A 25,878-nucleotide genomic window follows, 5' to 3' on the forward strand; every position below is an offset into this window, starting at 1 on the left:
TCAAACTGTGGCATGGACAAGAAGAACAGTAATCTGCAGTCCAGATTGCCAAACTTGGTGTGTGTACCTACCTAGTAGTTTGTGAAGTGGAAAGGACCTGCTGCCAGTGGACACTGAAATGCTGGGTTCACCCAGGAAATTAAAGCATAGCCTGCCAGGCTGTTTGGGTTGGTTTGACTGAGGCTCTCCTGTGGAATGGGGGGGAGGACCAGAAGGGTGACGCTGCCCCTGCTTCCACAGCAGGCTGCTGCCTTGTACCTGCACTAGCTGATCCTAACTTCTTGCTGCCTTAAAGTAAATACTGCACTCTTCATAAGGGTGTGAGAGCAGAAGAGCCTTTGGGAGAGTGAGAAAACAAGGAAGCTGTAGTTATAGCTGGAGGGAAAGATGCTTGCCTGTGCTTTCAAATGTAAAACTCAGCAGTTACTCTGTATTAACCACTGACCTCAAATGGCACTGTAGAATGTTAGCTTTCTAAAATCCATATATTTTAATGCTTAGTTTTCTTGCTCTGAGCAGTTTTATAGTTTTTCCTCTACAGATTTGCTGTGTGGAAGTTTGTGTAATGTGAGAGGTAAAATTGAAGTGATCTGAATTCGGAAGAGTTAAAAAGTATTACTCCAGGTTCTTAAGTCTGAATATCAGTCTCTGTCATCTGCATTAGTTTCACTTGTGCCAAGCACTGTGAGAAGTTCAACATTTTTTTCTTATTTTGCTGATGGATAATAACTAACTTTAATGTGGTCACAGGGAGAAAGTAACTGAAATATGGAAAGTAGGCTCTTAATGAAACCATAAGTAGGGTTTAAAAGTATTTTCATGAGTCTGAGTAATAGGGATTGAAAGAGAGATGTGGGAAATGATGAGGGCAAGCTGCTGCAGAGAATGCTGGAGCTTCCTTCTGGGCAGAATCTGGCTGGAAGTGCATCAAGTACCTGTCTGAATTGTCACTGCAAGACTGACTGGGTTGATGGAGTTTGATGAGACCAGGGTTGATTTTACTTGAGTTTCAAAGACTGGAAAGGCAGGAGAAGGTACAGATATTTATTTTATTATTTTGGGAAAGAGATTAGTGTTGGACATCAGGGTGCAAAAATGAAAGTAAAAGCAGAAGATTTAAATGCATGTAGAAAGCAGGATAAAAAGATAAAAAGTCTAAAGCTACAGTAAACACATTCCAAAAAAGACATCAAAGTGGCAAAGATTGTTTAAGTTCAGAAAAATAAACTTCAGTTTTAACAGTAAAGAATTTTTTCTGAAAGAAATATTTTTTTTTTTAGATGTATGATATAATTGAAGAACAAAGACTTCAATATCCAATGTTAAGAAATATTAGGTTGGTTTGGTGTCTCAGGAGTGCAGTCAAATATGGGACACCCTCTAGATCATAACTATTGTGGTAATTTCACAGTCTTGTTCCTCTGCCCTCAAGTGGGTTATCTATAAGACAGTTCTTCCTCCCTAAAATTCCTGTTGCTCGCTAGAGCATATTTTTATTTTATACAGCCAAAAGACCATACCCTAGTTTGAACAGATTTGGTTAAATTGAGAAAACAAACGATCCTGAATTCCACTGTGTTCTAAGAGATTGTGATTACACATCAGTAGCTTGTGACAAAGTAAATAGACTTTGCCTTTTTTTGTTTTAATGTATCTGAATAGTTTTTGGACTACTTAGTTATCATAACTAAATGACCTTCAATTTTTATAGGCATTTGGCATACCTTCTGATGAAACCTTTGTTATCACCACAACAAATAGGAAGGAAATCACAGAAGGTAACTTCAGTAAGTATCTTAGACGACAAAATAATTACAGTTATTTCTTATATTGATCAAAAAGGTCACATGATAACTGTTTGTGCTCTGTGATGTACAGTAATTAACTGAAAGTACAAATCCTGTAATCATTTGCCAAAAATTGCTTCAAAATCAGTTTCACAAACATGTTTTTGATGAGTTTGTATGATAACAGTTATACTAAGTATCTTCTGTCACAAAGTCTGTAAATGATAGGAAAAAATTATATATATATATATATATATATATATATATATATATAGCTGTCACTTGAGAAAACTTGCATTCTAAAGCTTGGAAATGTGAAAAGATATTAATTTAAATGTTGTTATTAAATGCTGAACAGGCAGCGCTTAGGACAATACACAGATTACCTGTGGCAACGCTCGTATTTGTTTTGAGAGCAGAGGTTGCCTGATGCATTGCTCTTCAATGTACTTTACATTGCATCTTCCCTGCAGGCGAGCTTGTTGACGATGGAGTTACTTTATATCTGCTGCAGTCAGTTGATCAAATGTTGCTTTTGGCAACCAAGGAGCGAATTGACTTTCTGCCCCACTACGACACACTTGTCAAAAGTGGCATGTACGAGTACTATGCCAGCGAGGGCCAAAATCCTTTGCGTAAGTACCTGCAAAAATAATCTTGTGTAAATGATGTTTATATGAATATAATGTGGTTATGAGCAATTCAACTTAAAATTATAGCTGCTAAAAAAAATAGTCTTAACTGTAAAAGAAAAGTTTACTGTGTTCTTCCTAAAAGATTTTCTTTTTAAAATTACTAAAAGTAGCTACCTAAGAATCCAGATTTATAGTGATACCTTCTCAAATACATGTTCAAGAAGTTTGAGTATTTTAGAAGTAAAATAACTTTAGCCTGAATAATCTTGTGCATGTCATTCAGACAGGTTAGCATTTGTGTTACCAAGTTTTTGTCTCCTGTACTAAACTGTGGACTTTGTGTTTGAATTTAATGAACAGTTTATGTGTGAGCTACTATAGAATATTTTGTGCCCTCCCATCTACAGGTGCTACAGGGCTTAACTGACCAACAAGAGCAAGTATTTCTTTAAAAAGATGCTGCTTTAATCAGTTTTTTTTCGAAGTAGTGCATGAAATATGTAACCACCATTTTGTATTGTTTTACTGAACAGATTACTTTCTGTTCATGGCTTCTTTGAAAATTCTGTCTGTGGCTGTGATTACCTTCCAAGTACTATGTAGTTCACAGGTACAGCAGGTTCAAAATTGCACAGAAAAAAATTCAAAAAAATATCAAGAATCAAGCATTATACCATTCCTGTTGCTTTAAAACAATATAAAAAATGTTTATAAATAGCAGCTGTTATTTTTAAGGACCAGTCTTTCCCCTTTCCTCTCTGTGCACATAATTTGTTCTGTGCCCCAGCAAAGGCACTATTTTGGTTTGGGTTTGGTGGTAGTGTTGAGTCAGTGGTACATCCATCCCTGTGCACAGGAATTGCTGTGTAAGGCCACTGAGAACAAGCATTCTGTGGAGATCTGTGATGTGCACTTTATTCCTGCTAGCAGCCAGTAGTGGACCTGTGGCTTTCCAACACACAGAAACTGACTGGAAAGGCCAAGCTGGGTCTGGTCTGTAGCAACCATACCCTGGTGGAATTTGATTAAATAGGCAAGTGTAAAGTATTGTAAGGACACTAAACCTTAGGAAAAGACCTTTCAGTTGTTAAAGGGTGTGGTTCATGGGACACCGGGGAACACCCTTGGTGATAAAGGAGTAGAAGAGTGCTTGCAATTGCTTAAATGACTTTTCAGAGCACAAGAACTATTGATTTCTATGTGGAAGAAATCGGGTGTAGAAGGCAGGAGAATAGCATGGCAGAATAAAGACCTCCTGGTCAAACTGAAACACAAGAGAGAATTGCACAGCTGGTGGAAGCAAGCTATAGAATAATAGCAAGCTAGAGAATAATGTAGCAATAGTAGCTAGCAAGCAAGCTAGAGGATAATACAGGGAGATTGCCTGGCAATATAGAGATGAGATCAGGAACAGCCGGAGCAAATTTGGCAAGGGATGGGAAGAGGGATGATAAGGGTTTTACAGATACATTAGAAAAGGATGACAAAAAAAGTTGCATCCTAAATAAATGAAATGTGAGGTGAGGAGGTCCAGGGGCAGCTGACATGGGGAAGACAGAAGTACTAAACCAATGCCTAACCACTTCTGAATGCTGATGAAGGACCATTGTTCTTTGCTATGGAATAGTAAATATGGATCACATAACTGATGCTCAACTACTCTGCAATGCAGAAAGTTGCAAAAAAGTGCAGAACTGTTTTTGTACTTCGATAACCCCTTGAGGGAAAATGCCATGTGCTTCAGTGTTGCTGTGTTACACTGATACTCAAGAGTTTTCTTTTACATGTCTGAAGTGTGTGGCCAGTGTAAATTGCACTGTAGCATTCTGAAGAACTCTGCAAATTGTAGGAAATAAGGTTTCCTTTTTAAAGAGACTGACTGGAAATGTCTGTTCACTAAAGCTAGTCATGTATTTTTTTCAGATTAAATGCAATTTTCCAGTAAACTTAGGTAGTTTTACTTTAATTAGGTAAGTGCTCCAAACATTAATGGTTAGAAACAACAAATTTGTGCAAACAGTTTGCCTATTTCTGCAGTGTATTGCAACATGGATCTGACAGAAATTTGGTTGTATTTACCATTCACTGAAATCCTTCAACCATTTCTACAATTTTCTTTGTTTTCTATAAAAAAATAACACTGTAGTTTTAAATGTTTCACAAAATTTCAATTTAGTTTTCTTGAGTTAATTCATTCTTCCTTCAATATTTTAACAAGTCAAAGTCTATTTTTAGGTACTTTTGACTCACATATGAATCATAAAAATTAATTTCTAATCATGAACGGGACAAATCTGTCTTTTGTTAAGGAGATGGTTAGTTTATCATTGTTCTTTCTAATAATTGTGATATTGCCATTAAGATATATGAGAGACTTAGTGATAAAACAAATTATAAAGTACATGTAAAAAAGCTGTTTCATTTTTTTAAACAAGATGTTATGTGATTTTGATTGTTCTTACTGGGCTTAGGTCTTGTCTGTGTTTAGGTAATGTGTTTTCCTAATTGTTGAAAGAAACTACTATAAGTGGGTGTCTGTTTCCTGAGCACTAATAGGGTTTTTTTGTCAATTTTTTTAGCATTTGCCCTTGCTGAATTGATTGACAATTCTCTATCAGCTACGTGTCAAAATACTGGCATTCGGAGTATACAGATAAAATTGGTAAGATAAAAATACTTCAGTGTTTTCAGACATAGTTTGCATTATCCTTTTTTTCCCCCCCCTGTTGCTCCTTGTTGATTTGTGCTGTTTGTTTTTACCCCAACAGCTCTTTGATGATTCCCAAGGAAAACCAGCTGTTGCTGTAGTTGATAATGGAAGTGGAATGACTTCTAAACAGCTTAACAACTGGGCTGTGTATAGATTGTCAAAGTTTACAAGACAAGGTGACTTTGAAAGGTTAGCAAGTTCTATATATTTCTACAACAATTAGCAAGCTCTGCAGAGGTCCGTAAAATATGTTCTTAAGGCATAGCTGTATACCAACACTCAGCTAAACCCTGTCATTTTATGATTACATAAATAGACCCATACCTTTTCTGAGTAGGCAATAGAGAAGCTTTATGACACAAAACTGGTCTTCTGTTATTGTGACACACTGAATACTTTTTTGTTCTTGGGACCTTTTCTAAACTGTCTTTTGCTTGCCTGCATACAGTTCGGGGCATGCTCTGTCCTGCAGGGGATTTTTGTTCCATGTTCATCTCTTACCTGAAAACCTTTCAGTAGTGCATTAAATGATACATTCAATATCTGTTAAGCTACTGCAATAACAGATGGTTTTAGTTCAAATTTTCTTTTTTTAATTTAAATTTTAATTCTGTATAATGCATTATAAATTATATCTGGAGATGTCTATTTTTTTATGCAGGCTACACAAAATAAATGTTTTGCATTTAAAAAAGAAAGTGGAGGTTCTATGGTGGGTTTTGCTTTTTATATGAATTAACTTTACAGTTTTGAGTCTGTTCTCAAGAGATGTTCTACCTGCACAGCCAGGCTTAATCCTAGTGTATAAAATTGCACAAAATCAGTTATGTACAGTTTTTGAGCTTTGGTCATATTTTAAATACCTTAAGTCTAGTATCGCAAATGTGAAAATGATAATTACAGTCTCAGTCATAACTAATTTGTCATATGAACAGGTAGTGTAAAAAGTAATACGGCTGTGGGAAGTGATAATATAGCTGGGGGAATTGAAAACATCTCCAAATAGAAAGTCAATGTCTTTTAAGCTTCTGGAGATAAGAGCATAAAAAGTCATTCTGGGTCACTTGTAAAGAAATTCACTGCTTTTTGAAATTGCTGTAGGCAAGTTTAGTAACAGAAATATGTAGTATTCCTAAAATGCAGATTTAAACTGTGGATTACCACTTATGGAAACAGAGGTCTAAATTATAGTAGGATGCCATCTACACCTTATTTTCATTTGGGACTGCTGTGTTATAAAAATAAATATTTTCCTAAACTAGATAAGGCTGCTCAAAGTGACTTAGAAGACATGGAATTTCACTACTGACAGCATATGTTATCTCTCCAAGTCTGCGTTTAATAGTTGGTTAGCACTATTTTCCACTTTGACTTAAAAGTATTTTTATGAAAGGATGCTGTCAGAAAGATCAGGCTTGCTTTTTAAGCCATTTTTAGGTAGTAAGATTTGGTTTGCGAGAAGGGGCAGAAATGTTTTATAAGATGACTTGGGAAAATACTTACTCTGTCATTATCCTTTTAAAAAGAGTACATCAAGAATTTCAGGCACATATGTTTTAAGCTTGCAGTTTTAAAAGGTATAAAGCGAAGGATTTTTTAACAAAATACTAGGAGGAAGAATTTGGTAGAAGCTTTAGATCAAAAGTATCTTTGGGTTTTTAATTACTTTTGTCTTGAAAAAATTTATTAAAGACACTCTTATTCTCAGTGATCACTCAGGATATGTACGCCCTCTGCCAGTGCCTCGTAGTTTAAATAGTGATATCTCATATTTTGGAGTTGGAGGCAAGCAAGCAGTGTTCTTCGTGGGACAGTCTGCCAGAGTAAGTCAATGTCTGACTTTAATTTTATTTTAGAACATTCGCACACAATCAGATTGTTATTTCCTAACTTTTAATCACAGCATTTAAGTATTCTATGATGCTAATTTTAAGTCTTATTTTGATTTTTAAATGCTGTTTCTTTAATAAAATCAGATGATAAGCAAACCTGCAGCATCTCAGGATGTTCATGAGCTTGTCCTTTCTAAAGAGGATTTTGAAAAGAAGGAGAAAAACAAAGAAGCAATATATACTGGATTCATTCGAAACAGAAAGGTAAATAGCCTTAAGATTCTCACATTTATAAATGAAAGCCTTTCCCAGGTTAATGTGATTTAACTGTGTAATATTCCTGTAATACTTATCTGGAGATATCTTCACCTTAGTGAATCATTTGCACCCTGTAGTGTAAAAGGAAGTAACCAAGAACTTGAAGACACTAAAGACAATTTATGCCTTTTTTTTATGTGATGCTTTTTCCTCTTTTCAGTTAAGGTTAAATGACAGAAATGCTTTACAGTTTTGCATGTCAGGTTAAGAAAAATACTTTAAAATGCTTTTCTAAGCACAACATTTTTTTTTGTTGCGTATGAAACTAAAATGAATTTTCTCTGAAGCAGTAAGGAATAAATTAGGGAACCAAATTGTACTTGTTTAGAAATACGTATGACTGACCTGTATACTGGACAGAAGTCCAGGCAGACCAACAAAACCAATTGATTTTATAAATATTCATACATGTTGTAAAATAAATGAACTGTTTAGCTGAAAGCTAAACTCAACAGTCCTGATGCTTTTCATGAAGAAAAAGAGCCTAAGTAAAAAAGCTGTAAGATAAGGAGGAAGATTGAAAATAACTGATTTTTGGACATTTTTGGGCAAGGAGGGAGAGGCCAAGATGTAGCTGAGGGTGCAGATGGGAGGAAAAATGAGTGGTGTGTATGACAGGGTAGTCAGACCTTGAGCCCATATCATGTGGGTTATGTCAGTGTTCTTGGTGTTTCATATGGATGAGAAAGGAACAGTAGGTAAATAAGGTTATTGTCGTGCCAGTTCTGGGTCAGTGAGTTGCAACAAAAAATGAATTGCCAGTTTTGGTTTTATTCTCTCTACAATATCAGACTCAAAAAATAGAAACTGAAAATAAAAGCTTACAAAATCTGCTTTATTGTAAAGGGTACAAATGCTTTCCCTCCCTGCTTGATACTAAAGAGCAAGGTTGGATGATACAAAGTAGAAGACAAACTAAGGCACGCATAAGTTGGAAGAAAGTAGCTGAATGAGATGCATAGGTACTACTAAAGAGTTCAAGAAGCTGGTGCAATCAACTGTTTGAAATGTTGTGGTAATAATATAAAATCAAAGTTAAATTGACAGTGTTAAAATGCAAGTAAAATTCTATTTAGAGTTAAAAAGATAACTTGTAACTATCCAACAGGGAGGAGATGATGTGAAAAGTAATAGAGGTGAGGTATGAAGATAATAGAGGTTTCCCTAAAAGATTCCTAAAACCCAGGTTTAGGAATTTTTTTGCAAATCATTGAAATACCTAGGCCAGTTCATTATATTGGTGTGAAATAAAATGTGTGAATGCATCTCGCTAAAGACTTGAAAAATGGTCTGCACTGCACATACATCAGCAAGAGAATACTGTGGCAGAAGTAGAAATTGTAAATGGATTACTAGTGTGAGAAGAATAATTGAGCCTTTGAGCCATTCAGTTGGTGAAGGAAGTTATTTTTGCAAAGAAATTAAGGTGTAATTAATGTGAAACAAAAAACTTTAGAACAAGGCCATAACACTGAAGAGAAGTGATATTAATGGTATCCCTGCTGGTCATCTTTCCTTGATGGGTAATAGTCACCTCTCTTCACTGCAGTCATTTCTCTGGACCGTTGAATATTGCAAAGAAGTAAATAGTTATTTTCTAGCTGAGATAGATGCTAGGAATGTAGGGGAAGGTGCCATGGTAGTTTGTAATCTGTAGTGGGAAGGCAGCCAGATAATTTGGCAGTGATATTTTGGAGGCTCTTTTGGTCAAGAAATTTGGTAAATTTCTTCCATGATGTACAAAGTGGCACTTGTTCAGCATAAGTGTGCAGCTTCTAGGTTTGTCAGATCACATGGGGATGAGGACCAAGCAGCTCTGGCTTTTCTTTATTATTGCCAATCCCATCACTAGCATAGAATAGACCAGGCTATGCTGTGGGCAGGAAAAAGAGATGTAGTCTTCTTTGACGAAAAGTCTCAAAAATTGTTTAATTATCCTTTTAGCTAAGGAGAGCTCTTTGATTCCCTGGGGAAAGTAAGTCTTGATAGAACACCCTTAACTATTTCACCTAACTGATTGGGTAGGACATGTCTCCTTTCATGCCTTAGTGATGTGGGGTTTGTCTGCTTTCCTGCAAAATAAGGCATGTAGCTGCATTGACTACAACATATCTTCCCAGTTGTAGCAATTGTTTGCATTCACTAGAAAGATCTTAATCTTTGTTTTAAAAATAGAGGTTTTTTTCTGGATGTACCAAATGTAAGTGATTACTCACTGGTCCAGTGTGAAGCATGACATCAACCACTGTGTCTTCCTGCACTTTAGAAAACTGTCAAAAGAGCAAAGTGCATCCATTCAGGAAAAGACAGTCAGTAGTTTCTGGAATGAGGAATCTCTCTTTCTGTTAGGCTACTTGACATTTCATCTGGAATTGAGGATTCACCTTTTTTTCTTTTACAACAAAACTGTTTCTTCTTCTTGAGTTTCTGCTGTAGAAAGTAGCCTATCCCTTTAAAAGCCAATAACTTTTTTTGGCTTTGTTTTCTTAAAGAGGCCTTAATGTCTTGCCCACTTAATGCTTCCAATCGATGGATGAGAACATGGATATTACACAGTGCTACTACATTCAGTGTGATTAAATGCATTTTTAGACGGCACACTTTAGGTGCTGTGATGAAAGTGAGTTGAAAATGAACTGGATTAGTGATGTCACATTCTCAGCTTGTTGACTTTAATTTGGAAACCTTTATTTTAAGCTTTAATCCTTTGTGATACTTAGCATCATGTGTTCTGTATTACTTTTCTCTTATGTTTTTTAATCCCTTTCAAGTTGATGGGCATTTGGAAATTCAGTTTACATCCCTGCTCTTATTATTTTACTTTTTTTGTAGCCATCTGATTCTACTCACATCACAAGTGATGATGAAAGATTTCTTCATAATCTAATATTATAAGAAAGGGATAAAGAGAGTTTCACAGCAGTTGTCATTACAGGTGTACAACCAGATCACATGCAGTACTTGAAAAACTACTTTCATCTTTGGACAAGGCAGCTGGCGTAAGTTGGTGATTTAAAAGATTTCATTTAAAAGTGGGCTACTAACAAAGTCAAGTAATTATGAAACGCTTCTTTTTTGTGCTTTGACATTGGCCTTATTCTTTTTAAGGCCATTAATACTTCAATTAGCCTCCCTATCTAACCAATTTTACAGTAATGAACACAACTGAATGGGGCACCCCCAACCAAAGATGTGACTTGATGATTAATACATAATCCACTGTAATTTTTACATACATATCCACTGTAATTTTTAGTAGCCTATTAATTTAATGGTGTATTACTAATGTAAGAAATTGTTTATCTAGTTACTAAGAACTTCATCAGTTACTTTGCTCACAGCCGTGCTCCTAACCTTGCTCACAGCCTTGCTCCTAATTTACACTTTTAGGGGATCTTTTGGTTGGTTGACTTTTTAAACAACAACAAAAGAAGGTACTGCTCTTCATCCAGTTTAAGAGGGAGAAGGATATATGACACTATCTGCTCTGTACTGTAATGTCATCTGTGGGCCTGCAGAGCCTGGAGATACCAGTGAATAGTTTGGGCTTACCTGTTATGATGATGGATCCATCTGTGAATGTAAACTGAAATACAAAGGCCTAGACCAGTTTTGAAATCTGGCAAACTACACAACTTTGTTTTCAAACTATGATTTTATTTTTGTGATACCTATAATCTGATAATAATAGATGTACTTAAAAAGAGGATTAATATAAGAATTAGGTAATATCTTACTATGTGAAATATCATTCAGTGTTGCACATAAAAACTTGTTACTGAAGCCATTTTTAACCTCATGAAAATATAGGGTACATCTACTTGCAGAGGGTAATTTAGATCCCTCATTAGCTTCCAGGTGCTCATCCAGTGAACACTCACACTTTGCTGTGTGTTAGTTCTTTCCAACCATCTCTTGAAGTGAAAGAGCTGCCTCTGTTTGAGATGGAACCCAGGTGCAATTATTCAGATATATGCCCTGTAGCTGTTACAGTAAAACCGCTCACTTAGCCTTCCAGTGCTGCACAGTCCCGTGTCACTGTTTCAGCTGCAATGGCCCTTTCCCCCCCCGAACACTTCACCATTTCCTTCTGCCATGCCTTTTGCCACACATACAGGGTACCAGTTTCATTCCACTTTCATGCGCTGCAGCACAAGCCCTCATTATTTTGGATGCTTTGAAGTGGAGATGAACCCCTAAAATAACAATGTCTTAAGGCCAGGAGACTGCCTTTTGAAGTCTGGAAGAAATGCACACAAAATACTAAGCAATTTGGACATACTATAAAATCCTGAGCAATGAGATCAGGAGGAGTCTTTTTCTGGGAACCAAGATTTCTCTTTGGGGAACATTTAGTGCAGTGGAGGTCAAAGGCAAGCAGCTGTAAACTTGCAGGTGCATTTGTCTTTAGTCATGCATTCAGTCCCCTTGACTAGTACAATCTCATTTTTCTCCCGACCATCCCCCAGAGCTTTAAGGATTCAGTCTTTGAAGTTGGAAGAATTAGCTAGCTGAAAAGTTGAAGTAAATGGAGTTGAGTTCCTCAGTTTTCTCAAATTGCATTTCTCTATGAAATTATTTTATCTATTTGACCACATATATTTTTTGAAATTTGTTAAATGAGGAAAAATGCCAATTAGAAAGCAATGTTTACAACTGAAAAACTATTTCTATTATGCAGATCACGTCCATGACTCCTACCTATATTCAAATTTATGTAAATAATGTAAGGATAGTGATTGTTTGTTACATATTTCTGTTACTGTTAGATGATTGATACAAAACTGATAGCAGAGACAAAGTGTGGAAAGATTTGTGACTCTAATTCTGATTTCCAGACTGCAGAACAATTTACAGTAGTTTTTTTTTAGTTGACCCTTTGATGTAAAGGATCTGTAGCCATGTAACAATTGGTTTTTTTTTTTCACTTAATCATTTTTTTTCAAATTTGTTTCCAGTTATTTTACCCAAAAATTTGTCCTAGTGTGATTGTGCATGACAGAGATGAGAAGAATGAAAAGGAGTCACTTCCTTTAGTAAACCTTTATTACCAGATATATGTTGTCAAGGAGTTGATTTATAACAGTGCAACAAACCAGTTATATTTTAATAAAAATAAAAGCTTATTTAGATTTTTTTAAATTATAATGTGCAATTTTTAAATTTCACTTGCTGGTTTGGTTTTTCTCTGAAATGTGTTTCAGTCATATCTATCACTATTATATCCATGGACCAAAAGGAAATGAAGCTAATGCTGCAACAAAAGAAGTAAGCCCTTTCAACAACATCGATATTGAGGTAAGAGATTTTATACATGTTAGTCAAAAGTCCTCTTTGATGCCAACTTATTTATATTGTGCCTGTTTCTCTGTAATCATGCCTTTTAAAATACAGCATTCAAGATGTGTATGTAGTTTAATTTTTTGAGGTCATTCTGTTTAGCATTGCTGTGTAGGAACTAACTCCTTTGCTAACAGTCAGTTGTCAAAGTGGTTATTACTGTAAGTCTTTTCCTCTAAGGAAAATCAACTTATTTTCCTTTTTTCCAGATTTCAATGTTTGAAAAGGGAAAAGTACCAAAGATTGTCAATCTGAGGGAGATCAAAGATGACATGCAGACATTGTATATAAATACTGCAGCAGATAGTTTTGAGTTCAAGGCACATGTTGAAGAAGAAGGTATAGTTGAAGGCATCATCCGATACCACCCCTTCCTTTATGATAAAGAAACATACCCTGATGATCCATGTTTTCCATCAAGTAAGTGAAATGCTTTGCTAATTGTCAGTCCTACTACTCTAAATATTTTAATGAAATAAAAACCAGAACAACTTTAGGTTGAAGTGTAAATATTACCTGATTTAGGTTGTGACAGAACAGAAAAGTTCACATTCTTTTGGATGAACAGATGTTGTGAATTTTCTGTTGTGGTAACTCATTCCTGTAAACTTGATCTTTGGCGTACCACCATCTGATCCCAAATTATAAACTCTAATGGAATGTACTCCAGTTGAAACTTTGCACTTGCTTGATTGCATCTTTGCTCCAACAAAGTAATAAAATATGAGCAGTTGATTCAAGAGATTTCAAGAGATACAGATTCAAGAGATTTCAAGAGATTATAGTATCGAAATACTGCAAAGGACAACATATAGTCTGAAGTCTTTAGTTTAAAATTTCTTTTACTCAGTTGTGAGTTTTCAAATGCAAGGGGTTTTAAAATTCCTTGTACTTTTTTTTTGTTTTTTTTACAAAACAAATCTTGAGTTAATTGGGATGAGATTTCATGATACTAGAAGAACATCAGTTGAAACGAAGGAAAAAGTAACACTCAAAATTTTAAAATTTCGAATTTGGTAATATTTAACTTCCATTTCGAATTTTTCTTAGTTTTTCTGCTTGCTATTTCTAAAACAGGAAAAAAATGTAATATTGTATGTAATGAGCTTGATATAATGTGCATTGCTACTGTGCTGAATATAATAACAATAGTACTTCATTAAAATTGCTGTGGGTTTTGATATTACATTAATTTTTTAAGGAAATATATTCAGGAGACTATCTTTCTTTTTTTTTCTTTTTTAAACAAGGATTAAATGATGATGATGACGATGACTGTTTTTTAGTAGAAAAAGGTGCCAGAGGAAAAAGGCCTATTTTTGAATGTTTTTGGAATGGAAGATTAATACCGTACACAACTGTGGAAGAGTAAGTGGTGATGTGTTTGTACAGTCTCTTTCTATAATGTAAACCTCTCTTTATGAAAAAGGATTGTAATGACTTTCTCCTTTTAAGTTTTGACTGGTGCGCTCCTCCAAAGAAGAGAGGATTGGCACCAATTGAATGCTACAACAGAATTTCTGGTGCATTGTTTACCAATGATAAGTTCCAGGTCAGCACAAACAAACTCACTTTCATGGATCTGGAGCTGAAACTAAAGGATAAGAATACTCTGTTCACGAGAATCTTCAATGGACAGGTAATTACTGCATTCTGTTAAGTGTTTCTTCTTGGTGAAGTTCAGTGCATGTAATACAGAAACCTTTGCTTACTGGTTATTTGTTCATGTCTCTGGTTTAGTGAGCAGTAAAGCTGAATCTTTAAATCTGAAAACTTAAGACTCAGTATTTTTCCTTTTATTTTCTTGAACAATTACTTTATTTAGTTGTTATATGTCATTTTTGTGGAAAGACCCTCTTCCTAGCTCAGGGAAGCACTTTTTTTTTGACTTGAAGTGTACTTTTCCTCAACTTTTTAAAAGTTGTCAGACTGAAGAATCCTTTTTTTTTCTTTGCTTCTGTTCCTATATTTCTTCTTCTTTTCTGTTTGTTCTTTTTGTGTGTGTGTGACTTTTTGGCTTTTCTTTTGAGTACAGTATCTCTGTACTCTTACAACTGTTCAGGCTTCTGATGTGGTCAGATTCAGATTTTATAGTACATTGTTAATATGTACTTATTTTGTAATCTCTTTATAGGAGCAGCGAATGAAAATTAACAGAGAATTTGCTCTGTGGCTCAAAGACTGTCATGAAAAATATGACAAACAGATAAAATTCACAGTCTTCAAAGGAATAACTGTACGTACTGATGTATTATCCAAAAGAATGCAGAGCCCTTGGACAATGTATGCTGCAATAGAGTGGGATGGAAAAATATACAAAACTGGACAGCTGGTAAGTTAGTTAAACCCTATGAAAGGCAGATACTGTGCATTTGATGCAGGAGTAATGAATTAATTGGTGTCTTCTGCTTATAGGTGAAAACTACTAAGACTCATCCAATATTCTATGGAAGCATTGAGAAATTTTACTTGTATGGGGACCATGATGGGGATATATTTGCCACTGGGGGAGAGGTTCAAATTGCTTTGGTAAGAAGAAATACAGAAAGGATTCACACAGCTAGTGTGGATATTAAATCTTTAAACATAAAGATATGTTTAAGCATAAAGATATTAAATCTTTAATCTGACCTGATTAAATTACTTTAAATAACAGTAAATACCTTTAATGTAATTTTTTACAATCAGCAGTCTAGAAATACTCAACTTGAGCTTTAATGTGAATATATTAAAATTATTATTTATTATGAACAGTCTGATTTATAAAGATTTGTGTATGGAATAAAGTATCACAGTTAACATCAATAGTATATTGTGCATCCATTTGTAACCCTTGTGGTTTCAGCAAATTTTAAAACAGTGTCTTGTAGTTTCACCAGGTAGTATTTGTTAGCATATTGCATTATGTCTTTGTTGACTTGTTTAGTCTCTTGATTGCGAGGTCTTTCTCATCTGATGTATTATAAAGTCTGGCCACTTATAACTGCACTGAATTTTTATTTCAGGAACCACAGGCATTGTATGCTGAAACGAAAATTATTCCAATCTCAAAACTTGACAGAACAGTGTCTGACAAAGTTGTGAAAAAATACATAGAGGATGAAATGGCAAGGTAAGCACTAAGTAACAATTACATAATTGTGGAGTCCCTAATTATAGTTCTTGTATTTAATCAGGAATCAAAGAAAGTTCAGTTTTATTCCCAAATGGAATAGCAGTCAACTGTTTCAGTAGAAACCAAAAAAAAAAAAAAACCAAGAAGAAATAGGTTGGGATTTGGATTTTTTTCCCTACCACAAAAATAGTTTCATGTGTATTTAACTAAAGGTAAATTGCTCTTTATTATTTTAACTTACTGCAAAAATGTTCACCCTTTTTTTTTTTCTATTAGACTTCCTGATAAATTATCAGTAACATGGCCTGAAGGAGATGAGTTATTACCAAATGAAACAAGATTTGCTGGTACACCAATAGGTATATTTTTTTCTTCCAAATACGAAAGCATTAAATGCCAATTAAAAAATATATTGTGCGCCCTTGTTAAAAAGATAAGCATACAGAAATCTCTGATCACTTTTAATTTACAACATATTTTAAATGTCTGTCATCTTTCATTTTAAATTCAGGAGCATTAAGAATAGAAATTTTAAATAAAAAAGGAGAAGCAATGCAAAAACTTCCAGGTACAAGCCACGGAGGTTCAAAGAAACTTCTTGTTGAACTCAAAGTTATTTTGCATTGTGAGTATTTCATTATATTTAATTGTATCTTTATTATTTTTAAAGTGCATAATGGATAATAAGGTATTCAATTGTATAATATATGTATATATTTAAAATACATACTTGAATTTGATAAATGGATGTCGTAGTTAGACAATATTCCATCAATTCATGTTGCATTTCAAAGCCACTTTGCATGAAATGACAACTGCCTCAATACCATGTATTGTCTTAAATGCTGTATTTTGTTTACATCTTCTGTCACAAGTAAGGAGGGCCTAACAATTCCAACCTGTTCTACTTAACCTGCATAAGAACATGGGTAAAATGGATAATGTTTCTGTAGGTAATGTAGCAATTTATGAGATACATAAAAGTGGGGATCAGACTTGTTTAGTATCTAACATAAATTTGCTTCAGAATTTTTAAAAAATCAAGGGTTTTTTTAATTTATTCGTTTGTGGTTTCCATTTGGTGGGTATTTCACCTGATGCTCTCACATTGCATTATTAAGAATTGTGTTCTGTCCAATGCAAATGAAATCACTCAAATTTTGTTTTGTTTAAAACACTAAATTCTCTGAAAACTCCAATTCTGCACATGTCAAATGTATTTAACTTGTAGAAACCTAAAATCTTCTTTCTTTCCATACACCATAAGAAAATCCAAATCCTTTATCTGTTAGGAGTTGTAAAAATAGCTTTATGAGTGCTGAGGTTATTGTAGTGGTACATGTCAAGGAAACCAAAAGAAGTATCTTAGCTCAGTTTAGTGTATATGTCATGAGGCTACACGTGGTATTTTAATGGCACTTAGTTCATGGGAGCCGGCTGCTGTGCATGACCATTGTCCAGCATAGTGTGCTGGGGCATAAAGAGGTTGGAATTGAACAAAAGCTGTTCATTTAATCTAGATTATCAAATTGTCTCCTATCAGCATGTGTGACACACCAGTGTTTTGTAAATTTAATAAGATAGGGCATCATGATGTCAGGAAGTATGGACTTGAGAGAGACCTGGTGTTTATGTTGTTCTGTTTTGTCAGGGTCGTTCCTAGGATCACTGAAAAGTCTGCCTTCAGACCTTTCATGTCTCCTGACTCATTCATTGATGGAAATTTGTACTTCTAACTGTTTCTACTACTTCTTGTGTTTTTCTCTACTCAGTTGAAGAATCAGTAGTGTAATCCTCATCTTCTTCATCAGAACAATGAATAAATCCCATAAGTGATGATTTGGGCATAGCACACCTAGCAAAACTCAAACCCTTAATTGTATAAATGAGAGAAATGTGGTTACACCCATACAAAGTCCAAGAGCAAATATAATGTACAAAAAGTTTCTCTTCTCTTTTGAGGAGTGGAATACTTGGTGAACTGTAGTATGGGCTACCAAGAGACCTGAGCTATGAGAAACCTAATCTCTTACTGGGGAGTCTTATTATACAAGCTTCAGTTCAAAATTAGGGTTTGAATTAGGGTAAGAGAATGATAAAATCTTGTTGACAGCTCTTAATTTATCTTACGTATGCCATTTGGTGCAAAGACAGGGTAATGAAACAGTTTTGCTTAGCTATAAAACAATTTGTATTTCTACTGCATTTCTTTTTGTTCAGTGTAGTCTTATTGCAGTCACATTCTATATTCTGAAGTGTGTTTTGTTGGAAAATAAAAAGTATTACTACCTCTTGACACTTCCAACAATAAATCTTACTTCTGTGTTTATCTTAGGTTATAGAACCAGTCACTAGAACTGCCTCAGAGTTTCAGTGTGTTATATTTTTGTATATGTTTTAATTCTACAGAGGTTTATAAAGATAAAACAATTTGGAGCAAAACAGGAGGGTTTTTTTCCAGTAATATTTTCTGTCAACTGCACATTTTTATCATTGCTCCCATTGAAGCAATTTTGCTACAGTCATTTGTCAGTTTGATCCATTGCCAGCATGGAGTGCAGAGTGCTCACAGTTACAGGGAATGTACTACCAAAGAGCTAACGAAATGCAACTTTACAAACCTGCTTCTTTCAGTGCAATGTGCCTGAGGCTAGCAAGTTTTAATTAAAATGGGATTAGACAGGGAACTCATTTGTTTAGCTGTGATCATTGTGTTTAGTTGTAAAGCTGAATTGATGTTAGTTAGAGATCCAGAAGTGATAGTAATACTAAATAATAAGTGATACTAATGCTTGAAAAAGTTAAGAATTATGGTGTAAAATTTAAATACATGAGCTAAGTGTTTGTTTTGCAGCACCTACTGAGAATAAAGAAATAATTTCCCATATCAGTCAGCATGGAGGCAAGTGGCCATACTGGTTTAAAAAAATGGGTAAGTTGCATATTCAATATCTTCCGTTTATTTGTTTGTTTTTTTTTTCTTTCTAATTGTACTTTTATATCTGTTTAGAAAATCTTCAGAAACTTGGTAACTACTCCTTGAAACTGCAAGTAGTGTTGAATGAAAGTAATGCAGACACTTATGCAGGAAGGCCTCTGCCATCTAAAGTATTTAAATTTACTATTGTAGGTAAGAATTCCCATCTTTTTTCCTAATTCAGTGTTTCTGTTTGATTCATATTATATCAAAATTTGTGATGTCCTAGTTGAGACGTGGTTTTCAGCACTGAAAAGTAGCATTTGCATGTCAAATTTGATGAATTTCCAGGAAACAATGGGGTTTTGTGGTAGGTTTTGATCTCATGTGTAATGTGTTGGCTCTGTGGCAGGCAGTTTTACATAAAAAAATAAAACTCCTTGATGTGAACTTTCCTAAATGTATGTATAAAAAACAAACTTAAACTTCATTAGAATCCCCCTTTTTCCTCATGCCATTGACATAAATATTCTTTCATAAAACTAATATTCATTAGGCTAACTGTCATGCATAAACCACAGAAATGCATTAAAAAACAGGTTATACATTTAAAATAAACATGTTGAGTTTGAAGTATTTTTTTTAATTAATTAATTAAGGAAGAATCCTATGCAAAACTAAATTCTCATTTGGTTGTAACGAATGTGTCTCTTTACTGCAATTCTTACTAGAATGTTCATTTCAGAAAGGGTTGGAGTGAAGGGAGAGGTGTTGAGGTAGCCTGGAGCTTGATGATGGTGCCAGTTATTGTTGAGTGTTTGTGGCTGAGAGAACGGGGAACGCCAACAAGGCAGATATTGTGCTGGGAGTCTGTTACAGACCACCCAGCCAGGATGCAGAGGCAGATTGAATACATAAACAGCTGGGAGAAGTGTCACAATGACTAGTCCTTGTTCTTATGGGGGGCTTCCCCTTTACCAGATGTGTGCTGGAAATGTAACACAGCAGAGAGGAAATGGTCTAGGAGGTTCCTGGAGACTTTTGAAGAGAACTTGCTGAGCTGACACAACTGGTGAGGGAGCCAGCTGGGCAGGGAGCCCTATCTCCTTTGTGACTTTCTCTTTGAGAATAGAGAAGGACTGGTGGGTGGTTGGAGGCTGTCTTGAGCATATCAATCATAAAATGGATGTTTACAGTGTTTACTGTCATCTTGGACTTCCAGAGGGCAGGATTTGGCCTGTTAGGTGAATGGTTGGTTGACAGAGTCCCTTGGGAGGTAGTTCTGAAGGGCAGAGGAATCCAGAAAGGCTGGAAGAAGAAGAGCAAAAAGGAAGCTCACAATCTGAACTTCAGGAGAAGACTCTGTCCTCTTCAAAGATCTGCCTGTTAGAGCTCTATGGAAAGAGGCCCTGGACAGACTGGAGGCCCAAACAAGTTTGTTAGTATTCACAGTCACTTCCAAGCTCAAGTCTGGTTCATCACAATGAGTGGAAAGTCGGACAAAAATTCCTGGAGGCTTGCATGGATGAACAAGGAGCTACTGGCAAAACTCAACACAGAGAAGTATACAGAAGGTGGAAATGGAACCAAGTAACTGGAGAGGAATGCAGACACCATCCAAGCATGCAGGGATGGGGTTAGGAAAGCCAAAGTCCAATTGGAATTGAAAATAGAGTCACTAGCAAGTGATATCAAAGTCTACATGACAGACTTCTTTAAATACATAGGTGACAAAAGGATGGCTGAAATAAACATGAGCCCACTGTTGAATGAGGCAGGGAACACAGGATGTGGAAAAGGCTGAGATACTGAAATCATCTGCCTTAGTATTTATTAGTAAGACAGACCTCAGGAATCCCAGACCCCAAAGACCTTCCCCTGGTGCAAGGTCTGGGACAAGGAGGATACACCCTTGGTGGAAGATGATCAGGCCAGGGAATACCTAAGCAAACTGGTGATACCTATGTTCATGGGCCATGATGGGATGCACTCATGAACCAGAGAGAGCTGACTGATATCCTTATGAGGCCACTCACACTAATTAAATAATCGTGGCAATTGAGAGAACTGCCTGATGTTTTGAGGAAAGCATCACTCCCATCAACAGAAATCAGGAAGGGGGCACACAGAGCTACAGGCCAGTCAACTTCATTTCAGTTTGTGGAAAGGTGATGGGGCAACTAATCTCTTTTTAAAAAATTAGTCTAGGTGTTATTAAATCAAGAACTGATGTAATAAATTCACCTTGGCTCCCGACTGGGCAGGGGATGCACTGGCTCCTGACAGGGCCTGACTCTGTGCCCTGGGGCTGGGGGAGCTGTCACGGGGCAGGGAGGGCCAGGGCTGGCAGTGGCTGCTCAGGGATGGCTTTGGCCCGTGTCCCTCCAAGCAGCCACTGCCCAAGCAGCTGCGCTGCCCCCGGGCTCTCCTCTCGGCCTGCTGGGCTTTGTTGGGTGGCACAGCCTGTGCCAAGGGGCGGCAAGGTGCCTGCAGGCCCCAGCTCTGGGGGAAACCGAGAACGTCCTGCCTGCATCCACCGTGCTGCCAGCTCAGTAGTGCAGCACAGCACGGGCTGACGCTCCTCATTGCTCCCACAGAAGTGCTTGGCATGTCAGACACAAACGCCCAGAATCCACGGAAAACACCGAGAATTATCTGCCCCCAGGACGTGCGCAGGTCCTGCATGATAGGCACGGTAGTGACACTGTTCACTGTGCCAATTTCCGTGGGACTGTGCTATGCGGGGTTCCGGTTGTGGAAGGGAAAGAAACGGTAAGTGTTGGCCCATCTCTACCCTCTAGCTTCTTTATAGGCTGCACATAGTCAAGAACATTCAGGGAACAGAAATGCTGCTGTGGAGTTGTGGCCAGTCCATGGTTGTCCAACTAACTGTGCTGAGGGTCCTGCTGCTGCTCAGAGCTTTCATTGGCCTCCTAATTGCTGGGCCTTGTCCTGGGGTGCCCGCTGGGGCTGCAGCCAGTGCTGGCTCCCACTGAGGCTGCCTGGCCCAGAGCAGCCCCGGGGACACAGGGCAGAGGCAAAGCACGGTGGGGAGGAGAAAGAGCAGGGGCGAGATTGCCCTTGAAAGGCAGAGGTGCTCTGGGGCCCACTCCTGGCCACGGAGCCTGCCCAGAGCTGTGTCCTGCTCGCCGGGGCCTTGAGGGGCAGCTGTGCAGCTGGGCCAAGCTGTGCCAGCAGCTCCAGCCGTGCTGGGGAGCCTTGCCAGCTCTGGGCCCTGCTGTGCAGGAGGCTCCCTGTGTGCCACTGGCACCTGGGCCCTCAGCCACCTCCTCTCTCCACAGTCGCGCTGCCGCCGCTCCAGCATCCCGGCCGAGAAGGCGTGCCTCTCCCTCTCCCCCAGAGAGCCCAGAGACCGTCGCCTTTGACAGCTCTCACCCGAGGCCTCGGCAGCAGGAGTTGCCCAAGAAAGCAGAGCACCAACCCTCCGTGCCTCCCCCACGGCCCCCCAGCCCGGCCTTGAAGCGGAAGCCTCCCGAGATCCCCCCACCTCCACCCCTCCCGAGCCCGCCGCCCTGGTCCAACTAGGACTGCAACTGGGCTAGCCTCGCAGGGCTTGGGCCACCAACAGCTTGGGCACCTGCCCTCCTCTACAATTAGCCCGTGTTACCTACGGGCAACAGCCAGAGTCCGTTTTCATACTCTTGGACCTTCAACAGGAAGGGCTGAAGATTCTTCCCATGCCCTTTCTCATCCTTTACCTCTTTCATTTTCATACAGTTGGGTGCTCGTTGCATCTCTTAAAGACTTTATTAGCACTGCATGTTTTGCCTTACCTGTCAAGGGAAAAAAAATAAAAAAACTCTTCAGTTCTGATTTCATTTTTAGTGCGATTTGGCCGCTCACATTTTGAGGAATTAATTTTCCACGATACTTCTTCCCTTTTTCCTTTCTATCCATAAAAAGTTCATCTGGCCAAAAAAATCACCAGCATTACTGAGATTTACCTCAAAGCCCAGAGGGGAATCTAGCACCAAATATTCTTCCTCTGCACTGCACAACAAGAAATATTCAGAAGAATATTCACTGGCAGCTGAGGCTCGTGGAACTCCCAGAATACTGAGCCTGCAGAGGAGGCACACAGCCCTGGCAGTGGCTGAGGGGACTTCTCCTCACAGACTCCTCTGAAAGTGTGTCACTCCAGGAGGAGAAAGCCTTTAAACCTGTGCCTTACCTTCTTCCTGTGCTAAAATGTAAGGTTCCTCCTGAGCTACAAACAATTCTCCATTCCTCAACAAAGCTACTCATGTTCGTGACTTATCTTAAAGAGCAAAGGCAAATGCGGTCAGAAATTTCTCATCAAAGCCTGTTTGCAGAGAAACGCCACCATATGTGAGAAAATAGTTCTTAGCATCAGCTCAGTCAAACGAAAGGCAACCCTGAACTGAGCAGCGCTTTAAGTGAACTTGAATTCTCTTTCCTCACCTATCAGCCGGGTTGGTTTGCTCTTTTTTGTCCTAGAGAGAACATTAGAACAATTTGCTCTTGGCAGGACTCCTTGCATGGCTCCGGCTGTAAATGTGTTGGGCTATAGCACAGGGCCAGGGGGGAGCTCAGCAGCCTCATCAGAGCCCAGGGCCACGGCCCTTCCCTGCCGGGGCCCGAGCCTGGCCCGGCCCGGCCTGGCCCCAGGGGATGGGCTCCGCCAGCCCGCCCGCTGTGCCCGCAGCCAGGCCCAAGGCTTAGCAAGAGGCTTTCTCCCAGCTTTGCAAAACCTCGGCCAAGTGACCCTTTGCTGTGCTGAGAAGAGTAAAAACCCCCTCAAATGTAACCCCGCTGCACACCTCATGAGGGGTGCCTGCACACCTTAGGAGAGGCCGTCAATACTCCTTTGTGATTCCTGAGGGATCCCTGCACCCCTCGGTATGGACCCGAAAATATCCATGTGTGCCTCATGAGGGATCCCTTCACCCCTCAGCAGGGACCCCAAAATATCACTGTGTGCCTCATGAGGGACCCCTTCACCTCTGAGCACAGATCCCAAAATATCACTGTGTGCCTCATGAGGTTCAGGCCCAGGTCATCCCCCAGAAGGCAATGTGCCCTCAGCCCAGGGATGCTCAGCATGGGCTCCCCCAGCCCTCATGTCCCCGCCGCTGGTCACAGCAGGCCCTGCCTGGCTCCTGCCTGCCCACACCGTGGGCATCCACGGCTGCTCCTGGCCATGGAGCTCAGCCAGCGCTGCTGCCGGGTGGGCTTTGCTGCTGCTGCCACCCGGACACTGGGCTGACAGCTCCATTTCTTTATTGCAACAGAACAGCCCATTCGGGAAGTGCTGCAGTGCCCGATTTCCTCAGCCCGACTAGCTGCCAACACCAACACCCAGAGTGGGCCGCCCCCAGAAAACTGTCAGCTCTGGGGTTTGGCTGTAGGGCACAGCTGCTTTACAGCACGGGTGGAGTGCGCGGGGGTAGGGACAAGGAACAGGGAGAGGTCTTCTGTATGTTTATTCCCCGCAGAGTCAGCGACAGAAATACACTGAATTAAAGGCCTACACTGATTTCCAAACTGCGGAGGTGCCTGGGGAGGATACAGTCTTTAGCCAGTTGGGAGAAACTGAGGGTGGAACACAAGGCGGGGAATCCATTGTTTAAACCAATAGGGGATTACAGGGGAGGAGGACAACTTAAACCAATAGAGTTTCAAAGCATCCTAAATGGACAGGGAAGTTTCTAGAGAAAGGGGCAGGACTGGGGAGGGATTGACATTGAATGGGAGGAGGAACAGGGAACAAAAGGGCAGGACTTTGGGGAGATGGACAACTAGGGCAAAGCCAACAAGGGGCGGAGGGGGGGAAGAACAACCCATTGGCAATAAAATGTGGTATAACAATACCAAATAAGGGGGTGTATAAAACTGACTACTAGGACCGAATTACAATCAAAAACATGCACTGCAACAGGGAAGCTCTCAGTCAGGGCTGTGTTGAGTGCTTCCAAATCCTTTCCAGCATCAATAGAACGTCAAACTTGCCCTTATCCCATGCAAACAGAGTGTTCCCCAACAGCAAACCATTCCAAGGTCCTCTGAGAAATATGTATTTTATGATTGGCTTTTTGCTAATATAGCAGCCATAGAACACTGCAATTTGTCAGAGAAAAAGAATGTATTGCTCTCCTATCAGAAGAAACTAACTTCTTCCTGCGTCGCTCAGCCCTCAGGAAGCCGGTTAGGATTAAGAGGGAGAAGTTGACGAGGACCAGACAAAATCCTGTGTTTGAATGGAAGTTATGCATCATATACGAGATGCACGAATATGCAACAGGTTATTGTTTATATGGGTTAATCCTCTGTTAATGTCTGTCCTTTTTCGGGCTTATGCTGCCCAGAAAATAGGTACCCAGATGTCTGTAACTCTATCATTCTATTGTCTCCTATTGTCCTAATCCAAATTGTCCAAAATTTTTAGCACTCTAATGATATTGCTATTTTTATAACCAATTTATTAAAAATAAAGTTTTACAATTTTACAAACAATTGATTGCCATTTTTCACACCCCTCCTGGGAATCAGGAACACGTGTGGTGGGGCCGGCTGCACCTGTGGGAGCAATGGGGAGCGTCAGCCCGTGCTGTGCTGCTCTGCTGAGCTGGCAGCACGGTGGATGCGAGCAGGACGTTCTCCGTTTGCCCCAGAGCTGGGGCCTGCAGGCACCTTGCCGCCCCTTGACACAGGCTGTGCCACCCAACAAAGCCCAGCAGGCCGGGAGGAGAGGCCGGGGGCAGCGCAGCTGCTTGGGCAGTGGCTGCTTGGAGGGACACGGGCCAAAGCCATCCCTGAGCAGCCACTGCCAGCCCTGGCCCTCCCTGCCCCGTGACAGCTCCCCCAGCCACAGGGAACTGACTGACAAAAACTCCACAGCCAGCAAAGAGATTGTCCCAGTGATTGTCTGCTGCTCTTCTTCCCTGCAGTTGGTCTCAGAAACAGCCCTCACACTGCTCTAAATGCCCACCCATGGGCTGACCAGCCCCTATGCTTTTCCAGTCTGCTCTCAGAAATTTTGCAACAAATCCACCAATAAATTCCAGGTTAACTCTGGGAATTGCACTCTACAGTTTGCTTCATTTTTTCCCAATCCCTGGAATTTCCTGTATATACTAATTGTCTTAATGACCTCTGATTCTTTTCAGTGGTTTTTTTTTTTTTTGTATTGAGACAGATGAAACAGCCTTATTGGTTTTAGTATTGGCAGGTCTGGTTTTTTTC

General features: G+C 39.0%; 1 pseudogene; it reads left to right on the top strand.

The window, feature by feature from the left end:
- The window catches only part of LOC141728108 (structural maintenance of chromosomes flexible hinge domain-containing protein 1-like), a 32,485-nt pseudogene extending 9,997 nt beyond the window's left edge, over positions 1–22,488 (top strand).
- The last annotated feature ends 3,390 nt before the right edge of the window (positions 22,489–25,878 follow it).

This window comes from Zonotrichia albicollis, unplaced genomic scaffold (assembly GCF_047830755.1).
Source record: "Zonotrichia albicollis isolate bZonAlb1 unplaced genomic scaffold, bZonAlb1.hap1 Scaffold_94, whole genome shotgun sequence".
In the NCBI taxonomy this organism is placed as follows: Eukaryota; Metazoa; Chordata; class Aves; order Passeriformes; family Passerellidae; genus Zonotrichia; species Zonotrichia albicollis.